Below are 12,825 nucleotides of genomic sequence, written 5' to 3'. Positions count from 1 at the left end.
TGAACTATATGTTCACGAATAGTCGGTACCGCATGCATGGAGTCTCATTGCATAATGTATGTATGGCGTATAATATGAATGGATGTATTCCAATATTATACGTGTGTTTTGTGTTGGTGTTGAGTATGAATTGAGATTATACGTGTGCTTTATGTTGGTGTTGAGTATGATGTTTGAGTTGATGTGCCGTTACTGAATGTGTGTTATGATTAGGGTGATGAAATGTGTTAAATTACTTAACATTGCATGATACTTTATAATGCTTATTATATCGATTGAGGAACTCACCCTTACAACTATTTTTCAGGTAACGAGCAGTAATTGAGTAGGAGCTAGTGCTTGGAGTCTAGTGTAGTTCCTTAGTGGGTCATGCTCTGGTAGATGTAACATCGGGATGGGATGTTTTAAATGTTTATTGTTGGTTGTGAACCAGTTTACATGTAATATGCTACATGTTTTGCATGATTGATTTAACCTCTATCCGCTGCGTATTGTGCAAATGCTTTATGTTTTGAATTAATAAAAGAGCATGACAGTTATCATGGTGAATGGTGTGAAGTAATTGTGTGACACCCTTGATTGCATATCTACTCTGATTGATATATGTTGTTATTTTAATTAAATATTTGGGGTATTTTAGAAGGGTGTTACATTAGTGGTATCAGAGCATAGTCGATCGAGTCGAGTCGTAATTATTCTGTTTCCCCTGTACGGGATAGGTGTTGTATAACCCTATCAGTACTTATTGTTTTATCTTGTTGGGTTATCAGAATAGAGATGGCTGGAAGAAGTAGAGACGATGCTGCGATTGCTGAGGCTCTGGGTATGCTAGCTGGAGTACTTGGGGGAAATCCGAATGTTGTGGGAATGGGAGCTGCTCGTCAACTGAGTGAGTTCCAGAAGAACAATCCTCCAATGTTCAAGGGAGCATACGATCCAGATGGTGCTCAGAAGTGGTTGAAGGAGATCGAGAGGATCTTCCGAGTGACTGAGTGTGCCGATAACCAGAAGGTCAGGTTCGGTACGCATATGCTGTCAGAGGAAGCAGATGATTGGTGGGTTGCTACCCGCACTGAGTTGGAAGCTGCCGGGAGTGCTGAGGTCACTTGGGCGGTGTTCAGAGAGAGATTTCTGAGGAAGTACCTTCCAGAGGATGTCAGAGGAAGGAGAGAGATAGAGTTCTTAGAATTGAAGCAAGGCAACCGGTCTATTACTGAGTATGCTGCTAAGTTCACAGAGTTGTCGAAGTATTACACTCCCTATGATGAGGCTACTGGAGAATTTTCAAAATGCGTGAGGTTTGAGAACGGGTTACGTCCCGAGATCAAGCAGGCTATTGGGTATCAGCGGATTAGAGTGTTTTCTAATTTGGTCGACTGTTGCAGAATGTTTGAACAGGATACCAAGGCCAGAGCGGAAAGCTATCAGCAGAGGGTTGATAGGAAAGGCAAGAATCAGAATGACCATGGAAAACCGTATGCAGTTGAAAAAGGTTTTCAGAGACAGAGTGGGATGAAGAGGCCTAGTGGGGGAGACTCTAGTGCCCCTGCTAAGTGTTACAGATGTGGTCAGGCTGGACATCATGTCCAAGAGTGTACCAGTGCTGCGAGGAAGTGTTTTAAATGTGGCAAAGGTGGTCACTTGGCTGCAGAGTGCCGGTTGAAGACTGTGACTTGTTTCAACTGTGGAGAGGTGGGTCATATCAGTCCACAGTGTCCTAAGCCGAAGAAAGAGAATCAGTCGGGAGGCAAGGTCTTTGCTTTACCGGGTTCTGAGACTTATGCAGATGATCGTTTGATCCGAGGTACGTGTTATATTAATGGCTTTCCTCTTGTAGCTATTATTGACACAGGTGCGACTCATTCCTTTATATCTTTGGATTGTGCTGTGAAACTTAAATTAGAGATATCTGAGATGCATGGAAGTATGGTGATTGATACTCCTGCGAAGGGTTCAGTGACTACTACTTCAGTTTGTTTAAATTGTCCTTTGAGTATTTTTGGTAGAGACTTTGGGATGGACCTAGTGTGTCTTCCACTTGTGCAAATTGATGTTATTCTGGGTATGAACTGGTTGGTGTTTAACCGAGTCTATATCAATTGTTTTGATAAAACTGTGATCTTTCCTGAGATTGAGGAAGGAAAGAGTTTGTTTCTGTCAGCAAGGCAGGTGAATGAGGCAGTAGCAGATGGGGCAGAGTTGTTTATGCTGTTAGCGACTTTGGAGGCTAAAGATAAACTGGTGATTTGCGATCTAGCCGTGGTGTGCGATTTTCCTGATGTGTTTCCGGAAGAAGTGAACGAATTACCGCCAGAGCGTGAAGTTGAGTTCTCGATTGATTTGGTACCTGGTACTAGGCCGGTGTCGATGGCTCCGTACCGTATGTCTGCTGTTGAGTTAACTGAATTGAAGAGTCAGTTGGAAGATCTGTTGGATAAGAAATTTATTCGTCCGAGTGTGTCACCGTGGGGTGCACCGGTGTTGTTGGTTAGAAGAAGTTAGTTTTCTTGGTCATGTGATTTCAAGAGGTGGTGTTGCTGTTGATCCTTCTAAGATAGAAGCGGTATCTCAGTGGGAAGCTCCGAAGTCTGTTGCTGAGATTCGAAGTTTCCTTGGTTTGGCTGGTTATTATAGGAAGTTCATTGAGGGATTTTCTAAGTTGGCGCTACCGTTAACGATGTTGACTAGAAAGGGGCAAGCGTTTGTTTGGGACTCAAAATGTGAAGAAGGTTTCCAAGAGTTAAAGAGAAGGTTAACTATTGCTCCTGTTCTGATATTACCAAGTCCGTCAGAACCATTTGAGGTTTACTGTGATGCTTCATTGTTGGGTTTGGGTGGTGTGTTGATGCAGAATAAGCAGGTTGTAGCTTATGCTTCAAGACAACTGAAGGTTCATGAGAGGAACTATCCGACACACGATTTAGAATTGGCAGCTGTGGTAATTGTTCTGAAGTTATGGAGGCATTACTTGTACGGGTCAAGATTTGAAGTTTTCGGTGACCATAAAAGTTTGAAGTATTTGTTTGATCAGAAAGAGCTGAATATGAGACAGAGGAGTTGGTTAGAGTTTCTGAAGGATTATGACTTTGGTTTGAATTACCATCCGGGTAAAGCAAACGTAGTGGCTGATGCATTGAGTCGGAAATCATTGCATATGTCTATGTTAATGGTTAAGGAATTGGATTTAATTGAGCAGTTTAGAGACTTGAGTTTGGTGTGTGAGAGTACTCACAATAGTGTTAAATTGGGAATGTTGAAGTTAACGAGTAGTATTCTGGATGAGATCAGAGAGGGTCAGAAATCCGATGTGCTTTTGGTTGATAAGTTGACTCTAGTGAATCAAGGTCGAGGTGGTGAATTCAGAGTTGATGAGAATGGTGTTTTGAGATTTGGTAATCGGGTGTGTATTCCGGATGTTACCGAAATTAAGAGGAGTATTCTGGAGGAAGGACATCGTAGTGGCCTGAGTATTCATCCTGGAGCTACGAAGATGTATCATGATTTGAAAAGGTTATTTTGGTGGCCGGGAATGAAAAAAGAAATTGCGAGTTTTGTTTATTCTTGTTTGACTTGTCAGAAGTCAAAGATTGAGCATCAGAAGCCGTCTGGGCTAATGCAACCGTTGGCTATTCCAGAGTGGAAGTGGGACAGTATCAGTATGGATTTTGTTTCTGGTTTACCGAGGACAAGTAAGAATTTTGAAGCCATTTGGGTGATTGTTGAAAGATTGACAAAATCGGCTCATTTCATTCCGATCAGAATGGATTATCCGTTAGAGAGATTAGCTGAGTTGTATATTGAGAAAATCGTAAGTTTGCACGGTATTCCGTCGAGTATTGTTTCAGACAGAGATCCTAGATTTACATCGAAGTTCTGGGAAGGTTTGCAGAGGGCTTTGGGAACTAAGCTGAGATTGAGTTCTGCATATCATCCGCAGACTGATGGTCAGACTGAGAGGACGATTCAGTCACTGGAGGATCTTTTGAGGGCTTGTGTTTTGGAAAAGGGAGGTGCTTGGGATAGTTATTTACCTTTGATTGAGTTTACCTACAACAATAGTTTTCATTCGAGCATTGGTATGGCACCTTTTGAAGCTTTGTATGGTAGGAGATGTCGGACACCTTTATGTTGGTATGAGTCCGGTGAGAGTGTTGTGGTTGGACCGGAGATTGTTCAACAAACTACGGAAAAGATTAAGATGATTCAGGAGAAGATGAGGATTGCTCAGAGTCGTCAGAAGAGTTATCACGACAAGAGGAGGAAGTCACTTGAGTTTTAAGAGGGAGATCATGTGTTTCTCCGTGTTACTCCGATAACTGGGGTTGGTCGAGCTTTGAAGTCGAAGAAGTTGACACCTCGATTTATTGGTCCTTATCAGGTTTTGGAGAGGATAGGGGAGGTAGCCTATCGTATCGCTTTACCGCCGTCGCTTGCGAATTTGCATGAGGTTTTTCATGTGTCTCAGTTGAGGAGGTACATTCCTGATCCGTCGCATGTGGTCCAAGTAGATGATGTCCAGGTGAGAGATAACCTGACTGTTGAAACATCACCTATGAGGATCGAGGATCAAGAGTTGAAGCAGTTGCGGGGTAAAGAGATTGCTTTGGTAAAGGTAGCTTGGGGAGGACCAGTAGGTGGCAATGTGACTTGGGAACTTGAGAGTCAGATGAAGGAGTCTTATCCGGAGTTATTCGCTTGAGGTATGTTTTCGAGGACGAAAACTCTTTTAGTGGGGGAGAGTTGTAACACCCCGATAAAAATAAGATAATTATTTAATTTAAGTTAATATTATATTTATTAATTTAATTAAATAATTGGAATTATTGGATTATTATTATTATAATTATTGGAATAATAATTATTGGAAAATATATATAAGTTGGAAATAAGAAAAAGAGTCCCATTTGGTAAAGAAAGGGTTTCACGTGAAAGCAGAGAAGCGGCTGAAAAGAGGAAAAGGGCAAAGAGACAGAGCAAGAGGAAGAAGGTTGGAGAAGAGAAAAGCCTGAAGCTTAAAGATTCGCCGGATTAACTCAGGTAAGGGGGGTTTATCGTCGTTTAATGGGTATTATGGGTTAACATGTGATGGGTAGTGATAAACCGTTGAATTGACCCTAATTGGGATGATGAGTGCTGAAAAATTGTGATGAATAAACTAGGTTAAAGCTGTAATTGAATCTGTAATTAGATGGGTAGTGATTTTCCGAACGTATAGCTTTTTACGGAATTGGAATCGGAGGTCCGGAAGTCCTCCAACGGCGGAAAATGCGGAGAACTCTGCATTCTGCTTCGTGTTAGCGTAGGAACAGCTTTCTGTCTTGCGTTAACCGGTTAACCCAGGGTGTTAACCGGTTAACACTGTTAGGAATTGTGATGTATTGCTGTTTTGCTTGCGTTAACCGGTTAACCCAGGGCGTTAACCGGTTAACACTGTTGTGATTTGTGAAAATTGCTGTTCTGTTTGCGTTAATCGGTTAACCCATGGTGTTAACCGGTTAACACTGTTGAGTTTTGCCAGAAAGCGTGTTCTGTGTTGCGTTAACCGGTTAACCCAGGGCGTTAACCGGTTAACACTGTTGGAAATTGGAAAAATTGATATTTTAATGTTGTGAACATAATTGGTGATTGGCCTATATCGGTGTGTGATATAGTAGGGATTATTTCCCGTTGTTTTGAGTAGGATAGGTATTAGTAGAGTGTGCTAATACTGTGATTGAATTATTTGGCATGACATGATATGATTATGTGATAAATATGCTGATAATGTGTGAAAATATGCATAATGTTGTGAATGTATATATTATGTATGTAATTGTGGATGGACTGTTTTATGGCTTAGAGTGTGAGCATATGTCCATTGTGGATTGTTGTTGATGTTGCATGCTAGGTGATTTGGCATAGCATAATGTGGCCTTTATGGTGGTAGCTAATTCCCATGGTGAGAAATTAGTGATGTTAGTCATTTTGGACTGTTGTTGATGTTTGCATGCTAGGTGATTAGCGTGCATAGCATGGCCCTTGGGGTGGTAGCTAATTCCCATGGTGAGGAATTAGTGATGTGAGTCACTAGGTCTCAAATGAGTGGGACTAGTGAGCTTGGTAGCCGTACCTGGATTTGGTCGGTGAAGTTGAACTATATGTTCACGAATAGTCGGTACCGCATGCATGGAGTCTCATTGCATAATGTATGTATGGCGTATAATATGAATGGATGTATTCCAATATTATACGTGTGTTTTGTGTTGGTGTTGAGTATGAATTGAGATTATACGTGTGCTTTATGTTGGTGTTGAGTATGATGTTTGAGTTGATGTGCCGTTACTGAATGTGTGTTATGATTAGGGTGATGAAATGTGTTAAATTACTTAACATTGCATGATACTTTATAATGCTTATTATATCGATTGAGGAACTCACCCTTACAACTATTTTTCAGGTAACGAGCAGTAATTGAGTAGGAGCTAGTGCTTGGAGTCTAGTGTAGTTCCTTAGTGGGTCATGCTCTGGTAGATGTAACATCGGGATGGGATGTTTTAAATGTTTATTGTTGGTTGTGAACCAGTTTACATGTAATATGCTACATGTTTTGCATGATTGATTTAACCTCTATCCGCTGCGTATTGTGCAAATGCTTTATGTTTTGAATTAATAAAAGAGCATGACAGTTATCATGGTGAATGGTGTGAAGTAATTGTGTGACACCCTTGATTGCATATCTACTCTGATTGATATATGTTGTTATTTTAATTAAATATTTGGGGTATTTTAGAAGGGTGTTACATTAGTGGTATCAGAGCATAGTCGATCGAGTCGAGTCGTAATTATTCTGTTTCCCCTGTACGGGATAGGTGTTGTATAACCCTATCAGTACTTATTGTTTTATCTTGTTGGGTTATCAGAATAGAGATGGCTGGAAGAAGTAGAGACGATGCTGCGATTGCTGAGGCTCTGGGTATGCTAGCTGGAGTACTTGGGGGAAATCCGAATGTTGTGGGAATGGGAGCTGCTCGTCAACTGAGTGAGTTCCAGAAGAACAATCCTCCAATGTTCAAGGGAGCATACGATCCAGATGGTGCTCAGAAGTGGTTGAAGGAGATCGAGAGGATCTTCCGAGTGACTGAGTGTGCCGATAACCAGAAGGTCAGGTTCGGTACGCATATGCTGTCAGAGGAAGCAGATGATTGGTGGGTTGCTACCCGCACTGAGTTGGAAGCTGCCGGGAGTGCTGAGGTCACTTGGGCGGTGTTCAGAGAGAGATTTCTGAGGAAGTACCTTCCAGAGGATGTCAGAGGAAGGAGAGAGATAGAGTTCTTAGAATTGAAGCAAGGCAACCGGTCTATTACTGAGTATGCTGCTAAGTTCACAGAGTTGTCGAAGTATTACACTCCCTATGATGAGGCTACTGGAGAATTTTCAAAATGCGTGAGGTTTGAGAACGGGTTACGTCCCGAGATCAAGCAGGCTATTGGGTATCAGCGGATTAGAGTGTTTTCTAATTTGGTCGACTGTTGCAGAATGTTTGAACAGGATACCAAGGCCAGAGCGGAAAGCTATCAGCAGAGGGTTGATAGGAAAGGCAAGAATCAGAATGACCATGGAAAACCGTATGCAGTTGAAAAAGGTTTTCAGAGACAGAGTGGGATGAAGAGGCCTAGTGGGGGAGACTCTAGTGCCCCTGCTAAGTGTTACAGATGTGGTCAGGCTGGACATCATGTCCAAGAGTGTACCAGTGCTGCGAGGAAGTGTTTTAAATGTGGCAAAGGTGGTCACTTGGCTGCAGAGTGCCGGTTGAAGACTGTGACTTGTTTCAACTGTGGAGAGGTGGGTCATATCAGTCCACAGTGTCCTAAGCCGAAGAAAGAGAATCAGTCGGGAGGCAAGGTCTTTGCTTTACCGGGTTCTGAGACTTATGCAGATGATCGTTTGATCCGAGGTACGTGTTATATTAATGGCTTTCCTCTTGTAGCTATTATTGACACAGGTGCGACTCATTCCTTTATATCTTTGGATTGTGCTGTGAAACTTAAATTAGAGATATCTGAGATGCATGGAAGTATGGTGATTGATACTCCTGCGAAGGGTTCAGTGACTACTACTTCAGTTTGTTTAAATTGTCCTTTGAGTATTTTTGGTAGAGACTTTGGGATGGACCTAGTGTGTCTTCCACTTGTGCAAATTGATGTTATTCTGGGTATGAACTGGTTGGTGTTTAACCGAGTCTATATCAATTGTTTTGATAAAACTGTGATCTTTCCTGAGATTGAGGAAGGAAAGAGTTTGTTTCTGTCAGCAAGGCAGGTGAATGAGGCAGTAGCAGATGGGGCAGAGTTGTTTATGCTGTTAGCGACTTTGGAGGCTAAAGATAAACTGGTGATTTGCGATCTAGCCGTGGTGTGCGATTTTCCTGATGTGTTTCCGGAAGATGTGAACGAATTACCGCCAGAGCGTGAAGTTGAGTTCTCGATTGATTTGGTACCTGGTACTAGGCCGGTGTCGATGGCTCCGTACCGCATGTCTGCTGTTGAGTTAACTGAATTGAAGAGTCAGTTGGAAGATCTGTTGGATAAGAAATTTATTCGTCCGAGTGTGTCACCGTGGGGTGCACCGGTGTTGTTGGTTAGAAGAAGTTAGTTTTCTTGGTCATGTGATTTCAAGAGGTGGTGTTGCTGTTGATCCTTCTAAGATAGAAGCGGTATCTCAGTGGGAAGCTCCGAAGTCTGTTGCTGAGATTCGAAGTTTCCTTGGTTTGGCTGGTTATTATAGGAAGTTCATTGAGGGATTTTCTAAGTTGGCGCTACCGTTAACGATGTTGACTAGAAAGGGGCAAGCGTTTGTTTGGGACTCAAAATGTGAAGAAGGTTTCCAAGAGTTAAAGAGAAGGTTAACTATTGCTCCTGTTCTGATATTACCAAGTCCGTCAGAACCATTTGAGGTTTACTGTGATGCTTCATTGTTGGGTTTGGGTGGTGTGTTGATGCAGAATAAGCAGGTTGTAGCTTATGCTTCAAGACAACTGAAGGTTCATGAGAGGAACTATCCGACACACGATTTAGAATTGGCAGCTGTGGTATTTGTTCTGAAGTTATGGAGGCATTACTTGTACGGGTCAAGATTTGAAGTTTTCGGTGACCATAAAAGTTTGAAGTATTTGTTTGATCAGAAAGAGCTGAATATGAGACAGAGGAGATGGTTAGAGTTTCTGAAGGATTATGACTTTGGTTTGAATTACCATCCGGGTAAAGCAAACGTAGTGGCTGATGCATTGAGTCGGAAATCATTGCATATGTCTATGTTAATGGTTAAGGAATTGGATTTAATTGAGCAGTTTAGAGACTTGAGTTTGGTGTGTGAGAGTACTCACAATAGTGTTAAATTGGGAATGTTGAAGTTAACGAGTAGTATTCTGGATGAGATCAGAGAGGGTCAGAAATCCGATGTGCTTTTGGTTGATAAGTTGACTCTAGTGAATCAAGGTCGAGGTGGTGAATTCAGAGTTGATGAGAATGGTGTTTTGAGATTTGGTAATCGGGTGTGTATTCCGGATGTTACCGAAATTAAGAGGAGTATTCTGGAGGAAGGACATCGTAGTGGCCTGAGTATTCATCCTGGAGCTACGAAGATGTATCATGATTTGAAAAGGTTATTTTGGTGGCCGGGAATGAAAAAAGAAATTGCGAGTTTTGTTTATTCTTGTTTGACTTGTCAGAAGTCAAAGATTGAGCATCAGAAGCCGTCTGGGCTAATGCAACCGTTGGCTATTCCAGAGTGGAAGTGGGACAGTATCAGTATGGATTTTATTTTTGGTTTACCGAGGACAAGTAAGAATTTTGAAGCCATTTGGGTGATTGTTGAAAGATTGACAAAATCGGCTCATTTCATTCCGATCAGAATGGATTATCCGTTAGAGAGATTAGCTGAGTTGTATATTGAGAAAATCGTAAGTTTGCACGGTATTCTGTCGAGTATTGTTTCAGACAGAGATCCTAGATTTACATCGAAGTTCTGGGAAGGTTTGCAGAGGGCTTTGGGAACTAAGCTGAGATTGAGTTCTGCATATCATCCGCAGACTGATGGTCAGACTGAGAGGACGATTCAGTCACTGGAGGATCTTTTGAGGGCTTGTGTTTTGGAAAAGGGAGGTGCTTGGGATAGTTATTTACCTTTGATTGAGTTTACCTACAACAATAGTTTTCATTCGAGCATTGGTATGGCACCTTTTGAAGCTTTGTATGGTAGGAGATGTCGGACACCTTTATGTTGGTATGAGTCCGGTGAGAGTGTTGTGGTTGGACCGGAGATTGTTCAACAAACTACGGAAAAGATTAAGATGATTCAGGAGAAGATGAGGATTGCTCAGAGTCGTCAGAAGAGTTATCACGACAAGAGGAGGAAGTCACTTGAGTTTTAAGAGGGAGATCATGTGTTTCTCCGTGTTACTCCGATAACTGGGGTTGGTCGAGCTTTGAAGTCGAAGAAGTTGACACCTCGATTTATTGGTCCTTATCAGATTTTGGAGAGGATAGGGGAGGTAGCCTATCGTATCGCTTTACCACCGTCGCTTGCGAATTTGCATGAGGTTTTTCATGTGTCTCAGTTGAGGAGGTACATTCCTGATCCGTCGCATGTGGTCCAAGTAGATGATGTCCAGGTGAGAGATAACCTGACTGTTGAAACATCACCTATGAGGATCGAGGATCAAGAGTTGAAGCAGTTGCGGGGTAAAGAGATTGCTTTGGTAAAGGTAGCTTGGGGAGGACCAGCAGGTGGCAATGTGACTTGGGAACTTGAGAGTCAGATGAAGGAGTCTTATCCGGAGTTATTCGCTTGAGGTATGTTTTCGAGGACGAAAACTCTTTTAGTGGGGGAGAGTTGTAACACCCCGATAAAAATAAGATAATTATTTAATTTAAGTTAATATTATATTTATTAATTTAATTAAATAATTGGAATTATTGGATTATTATTATTATAATTATTGGAATAATAATTATTGGAAAATATATATAAGTTGGAAATAAGAAAAAGAGTCCCATTTGGTAAAGAAAGGGTTTCACGTGAAAGCAGAGAAGCGGCTGAAAAGAGGAAAAGGGCAAAGAGACAGAGCAAGAGGAAGAAGGTTGGAGAAGAGAAAAGCCTGAAGCTTAAAGATTCGCCGGATTAACTCAGGTAAGGGGGGTTTATCGTCGTTTAATGGGTATTATGGGTTAACATGTGATGGGTAGTGATAAACCGTTGAATTGACCCTAATTGGACTGTTGTTGATGTTTGCATGCTAGGTGATTAGCGTGCATAGCATGGCCCTTGGGGTGGTAGCTAATTCCCATGGTGAGGAATTAGTGATGTGAGTCACTAGGTCTCAAATGAGTGGGACTAGTGAGCTTGGTAGCCGTACCTGGATTTGGTCGGTGAAGTTGAACTATATGTTCACGAATAGTCGGTACCGCATGCATGGAGTCTCATTGCATAATGTATGTATGGCGTATAATATGAATGGATGTATTCCAATATTATACGTGTGTTTTGTGTTGGTGTTGAGTATGAATTGAGATTATACGTGTGCTTTATGTTGGTGTTGAGTATGATGTTTGAGTTGATGTGCCGTTACTGAATGTGTGTTATGATTAGGGTGATGAAATGTGTTAAATTACTTAACATTGCATGATACTTTATAATGCTTATTATATCGATTGAGGAACTCACCCTTACAACTATTTTTCAGGTAACGAGCAGTAATTGAGTAGGAGCTAGTGCTTGGAGTCTAGTGTAGTTCCTTAGTGGGTCATGCTCTGGTAGATGTAACATCGGGATGGGATGTTTTAAATGTTTATTGTTGGTTGTGAACCAGTTTACATGTAATATGCTACATGTTTTGCATGATTGATTTAACCTCTATCCGCTGCGTATTGTGCAAATGCTTTATGTTTTGAATTAATAAAAGAGCATGACAGTTATCATGGTGAATGGTGTGAAGTAATTGTGTGACACCCTTGATTGCATATCTACTCTGATTGATATATGTTGTTATTTTAATTAAATATTTGGGGTATTTTAGAAGGGTGTTACAGCAAGTATGGTCATTATGCGAAGGACTGTAACTCATTCAAATGCTATAACTGTGATAAAGTGGGGCATCTTGCAAAAGACTGTCGAATCGAAAAGAAGGTAGAAGAAACAACCAATCTAACTTTGGAAGCTGAAGCAAATGAAGGTTTTCTCTTGATGGCTCAAAATGAGATCAACTCAAATGACAATGTTTGGTATCTTGACTCAGGAGCAAGTAACCATATGTATGGTCACAAACACCTCTTTAAAGAAATGAGAAAGATTGAAGATGGGAATGTGTCTTTCGGAGATGCATCGAAAGTGAAGGTCGAAGGCAAAGGAACGATTCGTTACCTGCAGAAGGATGGGTTGATTGGATCAATTCAAGATGTTTACTATGTACCAAATCTTAAAACCAACATCTTGAGTTTGGGACAACTTACAGAAAAAGGTTATTCGATACTTATGAAAGAATGGATATTGTATTTGAAGGACAAGCTGGGACATCTGATTGCTCGTGTCGAAATGGAGAAAAATCGAATGTACAAACTGAATCTGATAAACGTTCGAGAAAAATGTTTACAAGTAAATGTCGAAGACAAAGCGTCACTATGGCATCTACGCTTTGGTCATCTACATCATGCTGGTTTAAAAAGGTTGGCGAAAAGGAACATGGTGAATGGACTACCAGACATGGATTATGAAGGAAAGTTCTGTGAAGAATGTGTGCTTAGCAAACAAACAAGAACTTCATTTCAAAAGAAGGCAGAATATCAAGCTAAG

The sequence above is a fragment of the Lathyrus oleraceus genome, chromosome 3, assembly GCF_024323335.1.
Source record: "Lathyrus oleraceus cultivar Zhongwan6 chromosome 3, CAAS_Psat_ZW6_1.0, whole genome shotgun sequence".
NCBI lineage: Eukaryota > Viridiplantae > Streptophyta > Magnoliopsida > Fabales > Fabaceae > Lathyrus > Lathyrus oleraceus.
This window is presented reverse-complemented; position numbering follows the sequence as displayed.